Raw genomic sequence first — 17361 nt, forward strand, 5'->3', positions numbered from 1 at the left:
ACTCTGGACTTTTCCCAGAGTCCAGTTGGCCATGCTGACATCCAGAAATAAAATTCCTTGAATCCATCACAGGAAATTGGTTGATTCCCATAGAATAAGGTCCATTTAACTCATGTACAGAATTGAGTTGTAAAAGTCATATCACCCTCTCCTGCCATTCCATATTTAATATGCATTAGCAAACATAGAATCACTCATACATGAGAATTATGGGTGCTGGGTGATTCTGAGATCAGAGAACTAGACACATGTGACTTAAAAGAAACAGAATCAAAGCAAGTCAACATGAAGAATTATACCAGTTTCATAAACATATCAATTTCTTTTTTTTCCTGTTCTTAATAAATGCCTCCTGGGTGTCTTAGCACAGAGCCAAACTGACGTTCATAGAGCATGAAAATTTAGTTTTACAGTAGAAATGGCAGCCAATTTACTTACCAGACAGCAATGATATGTCCCTGCTGGTTTTCATAAAGCCTGGGGACACAGACCACTGTGAATATCTTCTGTCAACTTGTCTTTTATGCGAGCCTTGTGACAACTTTTAGGAAGAACCTGACAGCAACTGTTACCCTGCACATGCCTGATCTCGTCTGATCTTGGAAGCTAAGCAGGGTCAGGCCTGGTTAGTACTTGGATGGGAGACCGCCTGGGAATACCGGGTGCTGTAGGCTTCTACCATAGTCTTTCGAGACTGAAGGTTGCCAACCATATGTCTGACTGACTGGTCCCCTCCTTCTCTCCAGAGAAAAGCTTTCCCATCGCCTGGAAAGTATTTGTGGTAAATGAATACCTTTTGAATTGATTACTGCCAAAGGAGGTTGGAACACGTTTTCCCAATCCAGAGTAGTGATCATATATAGAAACATCGGGATTACTGGATGTACAACAGCAAACAGCTTCAAAGGGAGAGAAGGAGGGGAATCACACATTCTTCCCCCGCACCTCCCCAGGAGTATGCAACCAGAATAGTTGTCAGATGAAATATAGTCCTGGTGCCCTTACCAGTGTTGTGAGGAGCTTGTAAATGAAATTACTTTCCATGTGACACTTCAATGTACTCCTAAGACTCAGACCAATTCTGTCCCCCACCATGATATAGCCAGCAACTGTGCCAATGGAGTGTGTGCTGCATGCTATGATGGGGGGATGACCAGAAGCCCAACAAGAGGTAACTAGAAAAGCTTTACTGGCCCCGTGGTAGGCCTTCTGACTGCCCATGTGTTTCCTCAGACCTATGCTATGTAGCTGGACTATGTCAGAGAGAGGAAGAGGGCAGGATGTGCTGGAAAATGGGAGGCAGGATCTAGCATGCATGTTTGCAACCAAGACCAACCCCTTCAGCCTGCTTTCTGCCCCTGCCTTCTGTGCCCTGAAATCCTCCTCCTCTCCAACCCACAGTCTGTCTCCGCCGCCAACTTACCTAGGTAATACATCACAAAAGTTTTTCTAAGACAGTAATTAATGACATGGGCTGAGAGCACAATCCTAACCAGGTCTACTCAGAAGTAAGTCCTTTTTTGTTCAATGGGGCTTACTCTCAGGAAAGTGTGGTTAGGATTGCAACCTGAGTTGCTCACATCAGGGTTAACAGCAAATGTAGCATTTGAAGCTGTCCAGTGCTGAATCATTCCCACTGGTCCATCAAGTGCAATGTCCTCTATTTTGACAGGCAGTCACTGTCCAAGGGGTCAAGCAGAGGCTCTTCCAGCACTTCTACCTGAGCTCAGTTGCACTGGAGATGGCAGCTGAACTTATACATGCAGAGCATGTACTCTGCGACTGAGTTAGAGCTCTCTCCTAAGTCCAATGGAACAAAAATAATTTAGAACTACTGGCAGCCTGGTTGTGGTAGACATGTTCTTAGTTATTATTTGTTGGTTTTATTCATAGGGAAGTGTGTGTGTGTGTGAGAGAGAGAAACCCTTTATCAATATTTTGTATCCGCACCTCAATTGTAAATGCACATCAAAGACAGATGTGACAAGCAGTAAGTGGGGTTTTGCTTGACATGCTCACCATTGTAAAAAACAAAAACAAACTCATGTTCCTAGCATTTCTCAAAGGACAATACATTCTTCAGAAACTCTAGGTGTATTTACAATTACAAAAGGCACAATGTAAAAGTCTTATAAGAAAAATAGACATAGAAACCATACAACAATCTCCAAATTACCTTACTATACATCATGGCTTATTTGTTTTTACATGCAAAGGAGCTTTGCGAGGGCAGATATGGCTATTCTATGTTCACTAAAACTTACAATCACCACACAAGCACAACATTCATATGTCCTTCCATATAAAAATGGGAATGGATGATAATAGCCATTTGTATTGTGTAGCGGTCAGACAAATCACAAAGGCTGAAATCTACTGCACAGCTATTAAGGAAGAAGTCCTATTGAACATAGTGGGATCTACTTCCAAGGAAACATGAATAAGATCAAGCTTCGAGGGTGCAATCTTATGCACACTGACAGCAAAGTAAGTCCCACTGAACTCAGCGGTTCTCTTTTCTGAGAAAATATGCCTCGGCTCAGATGACAAGTACTGTATAACATATCCTTGTCTCAACAGTTGCTTTGCCTTGGAAACATTTTTATTTGATTTCTTGAATTCCAGGCTTTGTGTTTGTTCCTTCATTTTATGACTTAGACCAGGGGTGCCCAAACCCCAGCCTGGGGGCCACTTGTGGCCCTTGGGGGCTCTCAATCCAGCCCTTGGGGAGCATGCAGTCTCCAATGATCCTCTGGCCCTTCAGAAACTTGTTGGAGCTCATGCTGGCCTGATGCAACTGCTCTCAGCATGAGGGCAACTGTTCGACCTCTTGCGTGAGCTGTGGGACGAAGGCTCCCTCTACTACTTGCTGTTTCACATCTGTGATGTAGCAATGGCAGCGAAGGAAAGGCTGGCCTTGCTTTGTGCAAGGCCTTTTATAGGCCTTGAGCTACTGCAAGACCTTCATTCATTCATATAAGTTCCATCTCTAAAAAATTCATTTATGTAAATTTATTCAAATTTTAAATGTAAATTAATTCTTTTTTTCCCCGGCCCCTGAAACAGTGTCAGAGAGATGATGTGGCCCTCCTGCCAAAATGTTTGGACACCTCTGACTTAGACAATGCCAAAGGAAAATAAAAAACAAGGACCTGGGTTGCACTCTAGTCTGCCTCATCGAGCTTCCATTGTGTTTGGGCTTCCTACTCTCTTTTATGAAAAGGATCTCTTGGCATTCATAGTGAGAAATGCCTGTGCAGATCAGTCATTTTGCCTAGATGAATGTGAAATCCCTACACACCTGATGTTCTGGAGGACCATGAACCACAATGGTTTCTATGCCCTTCTTGCCATTCTATTTCCAAGTCCCAACTGGTGCTGGAAATACATCTTGGTCAACTATCTGACTCAGTGAGGCTGCAGTCCTATACACATATGGGAGTAAATTCCATTGAGTGGAAAAAGACTTACTTCAGAGTAGCTAGACATGCAAAGTAGTGCAGTGTGAATTAAGGACTTTGCAACATCAGAAATTCTGCGTATCAGATCATTTAAATATAGAAGTTGAACTTTTTATCAATACCAGTGTAGGCTTTTATTGCTCATGTACAGGAAAGATGCTGTTTTTCACACTAATGGTTTGAGACACATCTTGCCATCTTCACTCAAGCATGTTTTCAGTACTCCCCAGAACTTAGTGAGGTCAAGAAAGAACACAAGCATTTGTTACAATGCTGAAACATAAATGTTAACACAGCTTAGCTGAAAATGCACAACTGATGCTAAGTGATAATTTTAGATAAGTCTTTCAAAGGTAGCATTTGAAACTGCACATTTATTCTTATGCCTATCACAGGACATTCTTACTATGTAATACCACTGACACAAGTGTCGACCCAATGTGTGGCGTAAAGAAGGCCAATTCTATGCTTGGGATCATTAGAAAAGGTATTGACAACAAAACGGCTACTATTATAATACCATTGTACAAATCGATGGTAAGGCCACACCTGGAGTATCGCGTCCAGTTCTGGTCACCACATCTCAAAAAGGACATATTTGTATTGTATTGGCAACCTTCAATCTCGAAAGACTATGGTATCGCGCTCTGAAAGGTGGTTCTGGCACAGCGTCTAGTGTGGCTGAAAAGGCCAATCCGGGAGTGACAATCCCTTCCACACCGGGAGCAAGTGCAGTCTGTCCCTGGTCTGTCTCCCTGGCTATGGGCCTTCCTTCTTTGACTCTTAGCCTCAGACTGTTGGCAAAGTGTCTCTTCAAACTGGGAAAGGCCATGCTGTACAGCCTGCCTCCAAGCGGGCCGCTCAGAGGCCAGGGTTTCCCACTTGTTCAGGTCCATCCCTAAGGCCTTCAGATCCCTCTTGCAGATGTCCTTGTATCGCAGCTGTGGTCTACCTGTAGGGCGCTTTCCTTGCACGAGTTCTCCATAGAGGAGATCCTTTGGGATCCGGCCATCATCCATTCTCACGACATGACCAAGCCAACGCAGGCGTCTCTGTTTCAGCAGTGAATACATGCTAGGGATTCCAGCACGTTCCAGGACTGTGTTGTTTGGAACTTTGTCCTGCCAGGTGATGCCGAGGATGCGTCGGAGGCAGCGCATGTGGAAAGCGCTCAGTTTCCTCTCCTGTTGTGAGCGAATAGTCCATGACTCGCTGCAGTACAGAAGTGTACTCAGGACGCAAGCTCTGTAGACCTGGATCTTGGTATGTTCTGTCAGCTTCTTGTTGGACCAGACTCCCTTTGTGAGTCTGGAAAACGTGGTAGCTGCTTTACCGATGCACTTGTTTAGCTCGGTATCGAGAGAAAGAGTGTTGGAGATCGTTGAGCCAAGGTACACAAAGTCATGGACAACCTCCAGTTCATGCTCAGAGATTGTAATGCAGGGAGGTGAGTCCACATCCTGAAGCATGACCTGTGTTTTCTTCAGGCTGATTGTCAGTCCAAAATCTTGGCAGGCCTTGCTAAAACGATCCATGAGCTGCTGGAGATCTTTGGCAGAGTGGGTAGTGATCGCTGCATCGTCGGCAAAGAGGAAGTCACGCAGACATTTCAGCTGGACTTTGGATTTTGCTCTCAGTCTGGAGAGGTTGAAGAGCTTTCCGTCTGATCTGGTCCGGAGATAGATGCCTTCTGTTGCAGTTCCAAAGGCCTGCTTCAGCAGGACAGCGAAGAAAATCCCAAACAAGGTTGGCGCAAGAACACAGCCCTGCTTCACTCCGCTTCAGATGTCAAAAGGGTCTGATGTGGAGCCATCGAAGACAACAGTGCCCTTCATGTCCTTGTGGAAAGATCTGATGATGCTGAGGAGCCTGGATGGACATCCGATCTTGGGGAGAATCTTGAAGAGGCCGTCTCTGCTGACCAGGTCGAAAGCCTTTGTGAGATCTATGAAGGCTATAAAGAGTGGCTGTCGTTGTTCCCTGCATTTCTCCTGCAGTTGTCTAAGGGAGAATACCATATCAGTGGTGGACCTGTTGGCTCGGAATCCACACTGCAATTCTGGATAGACGCTCTCTGCAAGTACCTGGAGCCTCTTTAGTACAACTCGGGCAAACAGCTTTCCTACAACGCTAAGGAGAGAGATGCCGCGGTAGTTGTTGCAGTCACCCCTGTCACCTTTGTTCTTGTACAGCGTGATGATGTTTGCATCCCTCATGTCTTGAGGTACTCCACCTTCTCTCCAGCAGAGACAGAGGATTTCATGCAGCTCAGTGACGATGATCTCTTTGCAGCATTTTAGGACTTCAGCAGGAATGCTGTCTTTTCCAGGTGCCTTGCCAAAGGCAAGGGAGTCCAGGGCCACGTGAAGTTCTTCTAGGGTTGGTTCACTGTCAAGCTCTTCCAGCACAGGCAGGCACTCAATGTTGTTCAGTGCTTCTTCGGTGACTACATTTTCTCTGGAATATAGCTCAGAGTAGTGCTGCACCCAGCGTTCCATCTGCTGCGCCCGATCCTGGATGATCTCGCCTGTGGCAGACTTCAGAGGGGCAATTTTCCTCTGTGTTGGACCTAGGGCCTGCTTGATACCATCATACATCCCCTTGATGTTGCCCGTGTCAGCTGCTATCTGTATCTCGGAACAGAGCTGGAGCCAGTAGTCGTTAGCACATCTCCTGGCAGTCTGTTGGACTTTGCTGCGAGCAGTTCGGAGGACCTGCAGGTTGCGCTCACTGGGACAGGCCTTGTATGCTGCTTGAGCTCTCCTCTTGTCAAAAGGACAAGGCTCTCCTATGTCAAAAGGACATAGTGGAAATGGAAAAGGTGCAAAAGAGAGTGACTAAGATGATTACTGGGCTAGGACACCTTCCTTATGAGGAAAGGCTACGGCATTTGGTCCTCTTCAGCCTAGAAAAGAGGCGCCTGAGGGGGGCCATGATTGAGATATACAAAATTATGCATGGGAAGGATAAAGCGGATAGAGAGGTGCTCTTTACACTCTCACATAACACCAGAACCAGGCGACATCCACTAAAATTGAGTGTTGGGAGAGTTCGAACAGACAAAAGAAAATATTTCTTTACTCAGCGTGTGGTCGGTCTGTGGAACTCCTTGCCCCAGGGTGTGGTGACGGCATCTGACCTGGATGCCTTTAAAAGGGGATTGGACAAGTTTCTGGAGGAAAAATCCATTACGGGTAACAAGCCATGATGTGTATGTGCAACCTCCTGATTTTAGAAATGGGCTTTGTCAGAATGCCAATGCAAGGGAGGGCACCAGGATGAGGTCTCTTGTTATCTGGTGTACTCCCTGGGGCATTTGGTGGGCTTCTGTGTGATACAGGAAGCTGGACTAGATGGACCTATGGCCTGATCCAGTGGGGCTGTTCTTATGTTCTTATAATGCTGCCATTGCATGTAATGTGTGCCTTACCCAAGGGAGATCAACAGTCACCACAAGGAAATGGTCCTGGTGTGAGGGAAGTTATACTGGCTCTACTTTTAATTAAAGAGCATCCAACATAATACCCATCATGGGTCGCAGCCAAACATATTACTCATGCCTTCTATTCTATTCGTTCTATTGACATTCATAGAAACTGAGTTCATCATGTTTAACAACCTGTCTCATTGATTCTAGTGGCACTTAGTCAGGATCAACTTTCTTCATATACAATTGCAAGTGATTAAACAGAGTTTGCCTGTCTCACCTATCAGAAGTGAAGGAAACTGGAAGCTCTGTGGGATTACGCTTGCAAAATTCAGAAGTGCCAGAGGTGAGTACTTAGTCCAGATGAAGCCAAAGTGAAGGTCTAGAGCAGCAAATAAGATCAGAGGAAATAGAGCCTGTTAACGTGCTCAAGGGCATTCAGATGGTCAGTTACAAAAATGTAGAAGGAGAGAGACAACTGCCTGGCTACTCTAGAAATGTTGCCAGTTGCTAAGAATGTAAACCTGAAGACAGACCTACTGGCTCCCCAAATCACCTGGACTACCTGGTCTGCAGTACCTTCTTTGGCCATTATCTGGGTTGCACAGCGGTATAGCAAACACAAATGTAATAGCACTCTCATCAGTGTGTGTTTGGGGGGGGGGAAGCTACATGGCATCAGGAATGTAGCAGGAGACAGGGGTAAAAGCCACTGGTCTTTTCAAAATCACCCCATTGTGAGGCTGATTGTCATATTGTTGTTAAAACAACAATAGGGGGGCATTTTTGCACACTTTTTTCATGCAACAATGGGCTTGCCTATAAATATAGGCTTTATGCAGGACCCAGAATGCATCTATGGATACAGTTGATTAGGTAGCAAGTAGTGTTATTTTGCATTTTTGCAAGAATTTCCTTCAAAACCTGGGAGGAAACACACAGAAATGTCAGAGATACTGTTACGTGAAAATCCCCTTTTTCCCTTCCAAGTTGTGTTTTTATATCTAGTTATGTATTTTGGACTATACAGACCAAGCAAGCAGGCCACTCCTCCCCCAGCACATGTTTCTAAGGGCCATGGCCAAGCTACAAACACATGAATTACACAAACCCCCAATTCCTTGCAGGTCAATGTATAACCTAATCACTGTGTCTCCTGATTATGCAAAACAAGCATGCACCTATGGAGGAGGAAGTCTATTGTTCTTTTGTTGTAGCTTTAACACTCTTAAGGACCTTATGCAAATTGCCTCCCTCCCCCAGAGCCAAGCTTTGCTGATAACAGAGTTCTGGACCCTTCCACCTTTTCTTTACATACTCCAAGTGTTACTGAGCATGCCCACAGCTCTGGGATACTTCCGGTCAGTTTAGATCAACTTCCAGGTCCAAGACAAATCTTATAAGAGAGAACTCAGAGCACATGGGGTCTCTCTCTGACTGCCCACCGGCCGGAGTGGCCAGACTCTTCCTCCAACTCTCCCCCCCCGGACAGGTAAATATATCGTTGCGTCTAAACTTCCCCCCCTTCTTCCCTACCTATTCCTCCCTGCTCCCCCATCTTTAGTCAGCAACTGGGTTTAGCAGATTAAGGAACCCCTATAATACCTCCCTACTTCCTGTCCATTTCTGATTCTTTTTCGGATGCACCCAAAATACACAGCACATGCATCCACCACTAGTTAGGTACACCAGACCAGTACTAGAAATCTATACTTATCGATTCTCCATGTGTATTATGTTTTACCTTTGTGTATTTTTGCAATAAAAATATAATCCTTTGATTGAAAGTTATATTCCTCCCAATCTCCTCATTAAGCTAAACAAGGGATTTCTTTGCTCTGCGCTGTCTTGTATTCAGCCTATGGTCCCAAAAGTTTCCAGAAGGCTAATATAAATAATTCCCCTAAACAAAACAGCCTTTTTGGTAACAATACCAAGGACTGAGCCAGGTACTTTCTAACTTGATGCCACTTAACCACCTTGGAACCATATGTACTCCGATCTCAAAGCCACCTTCAAGTACCCAAAGAAATAAGGATATGCCAAATCAATCCCTGCATGTGAACAACAGGCAGAATGGAGTCTTTGAATTGGCCAGACCCAACCTCTTGTCCTCACCTGATCCAAAAAATTATCCGTTCTGCCTCCTGCTGTTGAGCTCTTAAGTAAATCTGGGTTGAAGAACACACACTCCAGGTCTGCATTTGGATAACAGCTGCCCATGGCCCTGGCTTGGCCATAACAGGCAGTGTCTGGTGGATAATGCCCTCTAGAGAAAGCCTTTGCTTGCAGTGGAGCTCAATGTGTCCCTCGCAGCTTTCACTGAGCTTTGGGTTATGCTGGTACTGTACTGTTGTATTGGAATCAAAGACGTTATATAAGGATTTCCAGGGGTGATTTCTGAGAAGTCTTGTCACATTAGTGTCATGACAAAATCTGTGAGCCTAAGATACAGTTAAGACTCTGCCACCTCCAGAACGGCTGTGATGTGATGGGCATTTCTAAATTAAGCTCTTGCATTGCCACAGAAATGGATGTCCCTATCATAACCTACATCTCCAGGTTTCTGCTTCTGAGATACAATCCTGAAGCAGTGAAAAGAATCCCCCATGAAATTAAAAAAAATACATTAACTAGCTGGCTTCTTCCTTTGTCTTCTTATACCTATCATCTTTTGGGAACGAATTTAAAACAGCACCACCAAATGCTGCCTCCTGATATAATCCTGAAGGAATTCTCATGAGAGAAATGTAAATGGCCTTTTCCAGTCCAGGAGCCATGGTGCAGCTCATGTCCTGCACGTTAGTTACGGCTATGATATTGGGGCATCACAAACCGAAAGAAGGGTTTTTAGAAATGATTCCTTGTGGCATTAATAGCTTTATATATATATTTATGGCTGGACCATGATACTTCTGGGTAATTTACTCTGGGAGCTGCACTTTACTACCCAGCCAACCAGGCCAGAATGGAAAACATGGCTGACAGCTGGATGCCATGACACATGGCAGTGGCATCATTGCTGGCTAGCCAGAAGGTGGAGAAGAAGCTGGCAATGCTCTAGCTGCTGGTGACTGGTGTGACAAGGGTCTGTCAGCCCAATCCTATGCATGCCTACTCAGAAGTAAGTCCCATTAATGTCAGTGGGGCTTACTCACAGGAAAGTGTGAACTGGGCTGTTACCTATTGATATTAACCCATTAAGGAAGCTGGACCACCAACTGAAGGGGTGAGAGAGAAAGGAAGAGACAGGAGAGAAACATGGAGGCTGGAGGAGGAGAGCAAAGGCAAAAACCGGAAGAACTGAGAGGAGGAGGCGGCAAATGTATGAGAAAGGGGAGGTGGAAGGGAAGCCAGGGACCAACAAAAGGCTGGGGAAAGTGGTTGGGGGAGAAAAAGGGGGTCTGCCAGAACAAAAAGTGATTTTAGAGCTCTGACAGGAGAGAACCAGGGGAGCAGTAGCCAGCTTTGCCTGCCAGAAGGGAGCCAGGGGAAGATATGCAAGAACAGTCAGTTCAGGCTGGGGCAGGGGAGAAGAATTACCTATCTGGCGCTGCTTCTTGGGAAAGAGCCTTGCCTGAGGGTACAGTTGTGCTGCAGCCACACCAACCAGGGCAAGGGGTTGGCCCACAGCCAACTTCCATCCCCCAAGTGGACCTTGTATGAAGAGATCCAGCCCTCCTCCTGCAACAGCATAGACGGCTACCTTGCATGGGGCATCAGACCTCTACCTAATCCTGACACTTAAAAGGAGAAGGTTGTTACTGGACTTCAGAGTGAAGGAACCCATCTGGGTGGGTTCCTAGCATTGCTTTCTGTTTTACTCATGGCGTCCCACTGAGCAGTCGGAATATGGTGTCCCAATCTCAATGGGTAGTCCTGCGTCCCTGCGCATGTTGCTCAACTTCCCTTTTAACACCAAACTGCTGTCCCGGGATAAGGAGGAGGGGACTGAAGCGATCCCACCGCTGCCACCAGCCCGAGGCCGCCTCTGCTAGTGGTGGGCGCCTGGCCGGGCTGCGCTGAGGGGTGTCCCTGCCCTGCTCCACCCCACCCCTGGATTGCTGGCCCCAAGACTCCTTCCAGTTCCAGCCAGAAGGCTTCCACACACCTCTCTTGGTGTGGAAGGGGCAGGTCTCGGGTCTTGATCACCCACTCTCAAAAGATTTTCCTCTAGCCTTTTTTTTATAGTACTACAAATTCTCATTCTTACGCTATTACAGCAAAGGTGTAAACAGGATTAAAAGCTACTACTTTTGTTCTGTCAGCTGTCCATTTCAATGCTTATTTAATTCTTTTTCTTTTTGTATTAAGGCAATTCAATTTTTCAGCTTTGGCTAAGGAATGCAATATGCAGCCCCATAAATTGTTAGAGCAAAGAGCCTAAAATATTGCGTTCTGCTACAAAGCCAACGCCTTTTGATAAAGCCATCTGCTCAGTTTTGTGCTAAGTTAAGTAGATAGTGACATTGACTGGGGCTTGTTTAAGTTACAGCGAGTCCCACTTTCTCCTCTAAACTGCAATGGGAGACTTTGGTCTGGCTCACATGTGCATAGCACAGAGGGAGTAACAAGGCCAGGAGACATCAGTATCAGTCACACCTGTTCTCTGGTTTGAGATGCATACCCCATGATTGTGAGAGTAGTGGGAGAGTGGTGCCATCAGAGTGTACATGCAGGTGTGCCCTGTTGAGGGTAAGAGCATGGTGACTTGGAACATTACCTTGTCTACAAGAGAGATTTCCCTCATGTGTGCATGTTACATCTTTTAGAACACCTGGAAACACTGGCATGCATCTGCCCTAAGTTGGATCAGGGTAATGATGCCTGAGTTCATATGAAAGTTCTGACTCTCATATTAGATGTGTGCTGGCTCATTCATTCATGAATGTTATCACTTGATGCTTCAATCAACGAATGGCAAGCCTGCATGCTTGTGGAGTGGGGGGAGCTTTAATGGGAATCTATTGGCACCTATTCTAGGCTTTGACTCCACACATACTTATTTGGTTTGATACTTGTATGGTGCTTTCCCACAAGTTGAGCTCAAAGTGCATTTGTGTACAACAACAGAGCATTGCTAATGTTTGCCATCTGATGACACTTCCGTATGTGACATCTGTTTTCTTTGTTACTGAATCCTACTATGACTATGTGAGTTACCTGCCTGAGCTCCAGCTACCGCAAATACATATGTATAAGTCAAAAAATTTATGCCTTAAAATGGACTCTGAAAGCATGGGTTGACTCATACACAGATCGATGTGGTGAAAGCAGCTTCTAAGAGTAGCTACCTGGTGAGGTAGGACTGGCTGAGAAACAGGATGCAGAGAGGTGGGGGGGAAGGAGCAATTTTACATACCAGTAATTGTTCAGATTACTGAACAATTGTTCAGATTGCAAGCAGAAAGCAAGCAAAAAAACTGTACCCATTTTAGCTTCTTCTCCAGACAGGAAGAGAAGTGAAGACACTTATGGGAACTGTAGTCTGAATGAGGGCCGCTGCTATGGAAGTGCAGCACTGTACTCCTCACAAAGCCGCCGCTATGTCCCGTTAGCATCTTCATCTCCCTTTCTGTTTGGAGAAGGTAAAATGGTTCCTTTTGGGGGAGGGCTTTTTGCTGCTGCCTCAAAGCAATTCCTGGGAAGTCATTTTCAAAGAATTTCACACCCCTTCATTTTTACCCCCAACTTAGAAAATTCCATGATTTTTGGCTCAAAACTTGCTGTCAACTTATCTGTGAGGACACTTATAGGCAAGTGCCTGCTGTACATATCTCTGTATGCAAGTGTCTGCCAGTTTACATTTCTTTTCTGAGTCTGATTGCATTTTGGATCTAGCTTTGCTTCCTTTTGCAATCTTTCACAAGAGCCCTTGTCTTCCATTTTCTATTTTATTTATTTTTTTGGAGCCCTTTCTTTTATTATCTGCTCTAGTGCTCCTCTCCTGATACGTTTTCTAAGACCTGCTGTGAAGTGTGCACTGTCGCCTGTTTTCTGAAACTGTCTTCCGAAGCATATTTGCTTACTGTATATGACCCACTTTTTGCATTTTTGATGGACAATTGAAGATGTTTCCTTCCAGGTTTACACTATTTGCTCTTTGAACGTTGTATTATCATTATTATTTTTTTAGTTTGAGTTGGATGTAGATGTGACTGGTTTTTATTTTGGGACTTTATTAAATTTATTGATTTCATTGTATCTTTTTCTGTTTTATTGTTGTAAGTTGCACTGAGTACTCCTTGAAGTACAATTTTGACTCCTAATTGCAGAAAATAGATTAAAAAAATAAAAAAGGGAATCATTTCAGTTGTCCTTACACAGTCGCTGACCAAATTATGTTCCTGTTTCCCATCACCCCTTCGTTTGGCTCTTTTCTTGTGCTCTTTGAAACTTTTCATCTGTTTCCAATAAAGCTGCTGTTCCTCATCATTGTTTTTCCCCCCAGTAAATTTCTGCTTCTTGTCCTCACTGAAACTAAACTGAAATCTGCCTGAATTGCTAGTAAAAGTAGCCAGGATAGAATTACAACTGACATGCAGCACAGTCGGGGGAAAGAGCTGCCCAATTTGCTTTGTACAAAGTGCATACAAAGATGCTGTATCCGCTCATGTTGCTTCATGTGCTGTCATGCCTATATACATAATTGGGGTATTATTCAGGTTGGGTTTTTTTGTTTTGTTTTTTGTTTTAGGCAGAAAGCAAAACTAACTCTATTCTTTGAAAGAGAATCTGCTACAAAGAACTACTGTTCTAACTGGAGATTCAGCAGAGGAAGTTGCTTTATATTGAGCCAGTTCATTGGCCTGCCTTGCATCAAAATCAATTTGCATCAGTGAATAAACCATCACAGATTAAACAGCACAAATAAAACTGGATGGAGCTACTCGATTCTATGGTGAACTTGAACAATGGGGCTACTCGATTCTATGGCGACCCAAGGGTCGGGATAGAATGAAGAGTGTCCATGTCAGGCCAGCGGTGGAGCTGGTGGAACAAAGCTCCATTGGTCCCGCCTTCCTCCTGCCCTGCTCCATCCCCAGCACACCTCCTCCCCCTGCCCCAGAACGCCTCCTCCCCACCTCCCCCCATGTCCCCACCTACTGCTCCACCACCCAGCAGTCCACAGAACTGCAGAGCATCTGAGCACCACCAGTGCTGAGGGCTGCAGACATGCTTTATGGAACGTTTGCAACAGTGCGTGCCGGTGGTAAGCCAGTGCGCACTGTTTAGGATTGGGCCCTGACTCGATAAACGGCAGTTCCGCAAGTTCTCTCACAGCTGAAAACCAAAATATTTATCTGTCTCTTTAGGAAAATGACAAATAGCATAATTAATTGTGTATATTGGCTATTAAAAAAACAGAGTTCTGTAATTATACCACAAAAAAGTATCTAATCATTAGAACCAGTTGTACAGATTTTTTTTTTAAATAAAGCTCTCTGTCAGTACATAAACACAGTGAAATGAGAATTTACTGGCAATATGGGAGACATTCTATGCCTATTTCCAACACATGTAATATAATTCCTTCTATATAACATAATTTCCAGTAAAATATCTTCATCTTTCGGTGCACTTGAATTTCGTTAGCCTGCTGAAACTAAGATAATATATTAGGAATTGATTAGAATTTAATGTGCAGCTGAAACCCAGCAAAATATTGCCTAATCATGAGCAAATTCTCAAGTTGATGCACCTGTGGACGCCTAACATATACAATGGAAGTGTGTGGTCCCTTTGGATAGACTGACACAGTGACTGGAAATATTTAGTTTTTGGATTTCCCCAGAACAAACTCTGTCATTCTCGAAAACCTCCAGCCAAATTACTACATTCAACAGAACAACAATGTTCCCTCTTATATTGCTCATCCTTTGGGGGGCTTCACGCATATCATATATATTAATGAGAATCGCATTGGACAAGTGATGCCAACATCTACTCTGAAGCACTGTTGACTCTGTGGGCTACTGTGATTAAGGTGCACTGTTTACTATGACCTTCAGAGCAACATGTGCTTCCTTCCAATCCCTTAGGCCTAAGACCTGTGTACTGGCTTTTTCTTCTGTATGCATTGCCATGCATCTCCTTCAAGCCTGCATGGTCTGTTCGCAATGTTCCTTGCCCAGTAGCAGACCAAGATATTGTGGTGCTTGAAACAGGACCCAAATACTGCCTGCCTCAGCACCCAACCAGCAGTGGATTGAGTGGCTGCACCTCCTTTCCTCTACACCATCGGTGGAGCAGCAACACAACTGAGGGAGTATAGAAGTGTGCAGGGGCAGTGGCAGAATGCCTCAAAATTTACAGTCCCCCTCACCAAATTTGCCACCCTATGTAGCTCTCTTCAGGACACTGCATGGACAGGTCTTCCCAGATCCATCTGTGCTATCACATCTTGACCTATTGTGCCTCTTTATAAGCCAGCAATACATAAAAGAGTGATGCTGCCAAGACTCTTTGTCTGGGCAAAACCAGTGGAGTAGGTGACCATGGGACAGCCATTTTATTTGAAGTCTAGTAAAACAGCACCGAGAGATGCATTTGGCATGTTACTGCTGGGTGATGGTGTTCCAAAGATCATGCTGTTGACAGCTTTATGACTCCTACAGTTATGACAGGGCTTTTGGACTTCTACCAGGGGGAAGCCTTGAATGATATGGCTTCATTCAGTTCATGACTCTCAGCCAACAGCTCAGACATCATAACTGACAGAATGTTTACCTCAAGACAGTTAAATCTGGAAACCTATCCTGCATTCACTGCAATGGGAAGATTTCTGTGTCATTTTAACAGCATGCTTTTATATCTAAAACATTTCAGGGTTCAATTTACAAGATATAGGAATAACGCTTGAAACGCAAGTGACAAGAAAAGTAATTGCCACTGGCTCTTGTTATTTCTGTGACGAAAATACTGATAATTCTGCTTTTCCTTAAGTAATGCTGGTTTCTAATTATTACATGTTTATTCTAATTATCTTCATGGTATCTGTCCTTCTATAAGAAGGAGGCTTATCATATAAATTAATAGCCCAATCCTGTTGGAACTCCAAGTCCACTACCATAAATTACCATACCAAATGAATACGAAATTACAGATACCATAAAGGACATTGTAAAAGGCTGCTCTGTGCTTCACGGATGTCAGTACAAACAACTGGAGGTCTTGCATGTATGGCAGCAGTCTCAGGATGCTGTGCTGGAGCAGGTAAGATGAAGGAGGGGCAGTTTAAGGGCAGGAAGGAGAAGAGTGCAGCAGGAGTGTGTGGGCAGGAGATAATTTGAGCATAGGAGGGGTGGATCCCATGGTCCACCTAGCAGTGCATTCTAGGATGCTACCTCCATTTTCCTGGGCCCAAACATACCCTTAGCCTCTCCTTGTATTTATGCCCTGAGATTTCCAGACCTTAAAAGAGTGGCACTAACACAAGCTAGTATGGGTGGCAACTTTGCATCAATTCAGGCAGCAGTTCCAATGGGAGCACCCCTGCATGTGGCACTGATCTGCTTGGCCTGACTCCCAAAAATGGTAGGTGTGCCCATGTTCCAGCAGAAAGGTGTAGCTGTATGGCAACATGGATGGCACCGGGATGTGTGCGGTGGGAGTGGCAGGTGAGGCAGAACCTCCCCATGGGAATCATCCAAAAATTGCCACTGCCACTGTGTGTGTAGGTGTGCAAGCACTCACACCCAAAGCACTCTGAACAGTGTTGGGAATGCTTGCTTTGTGAGTGCTTTCACAGTCACAGTGGTAGTGGCGGCGGCACTTTACGGAGGTCTCAGGTGGGGTGGTTCTGCCTCACCTGTCAAGCTCTTTGTACTTATACAAGCTTGACCTATCAGTGTCATGATGCCTCCCTGCCAATCATATTGGTTAATGCCCTGTTTCCTAAAGAGAGATCTGGGATCTGAACACCTACAGTCAGAGATCATCCATGAGGCTTCAGCTGTGATATCCTCCTTCAAGTCCCAAAGTCCCTGACATGCATGCATATCATCTTTGCTGCAAGAACAAGAAACTGTTAAATGCTGGAAGGCATTAATAAAAAGAATCCTAGCTACTTACATGAGGTGCCAATATAAATAGATGGATGAGGATGCGGTTTCTTGGGGAGTTTTAATGATCCATCAGTAGCTGTAGAAGCAGCGGATCTCCAAATGAACAAGCTGTATTTGATCCCTGGAGATAAAAGTAAAACAGATTATCATAACCCTCTGCATCATCCATTATTTGGCTTGCCAATAGCAACAATCTGATACATGATTAATATCTGTATGTGCCCAAATGAGAATGAAATAGCAGGACACACCTGAATATAGGCATCAGAGATAATGAAATGAAACTGTAGATATATTGTTTCAAAGCAGCAATTTACATCGTTAGAATTCTGAATGCCACAATCCATGTTACTCTGAATCTGATGAGGAAAGATAATCTTTGTTAATATGTATTTATGTATTGGAA

General features: G+C 44.6%; 1 pseudogene; it reads left to right on the forward strand.

Annotated features, from left to right (window-relative positions):
* Positions 1 to 554: 554 nt before the first annotated feature.
* Positions 555 to 674, forward strand: LOC136638264 (5S ribosomal RNA; annotated as a pseudogene).
* The last annotated feature ends 16687 nt before the right edge of the window (positions 675 to 17361 follow it).

The sequence above is a fragment of the Tiliqua scincoides genome, chromosome 1 (assembly GCF_035046505.1).
Source record: "Tiliqua scincoides isolate rTilSci1 chromosome 1, rTilSci1.hap2, whole genome shotgun sequence".
Classification (NCBI taxonomy): Eukaryota; Metazoa; Chordata; class Lepidosauria; order Squamata; family Scincidae; genus Tiliqua; species Tiliqua scincoides.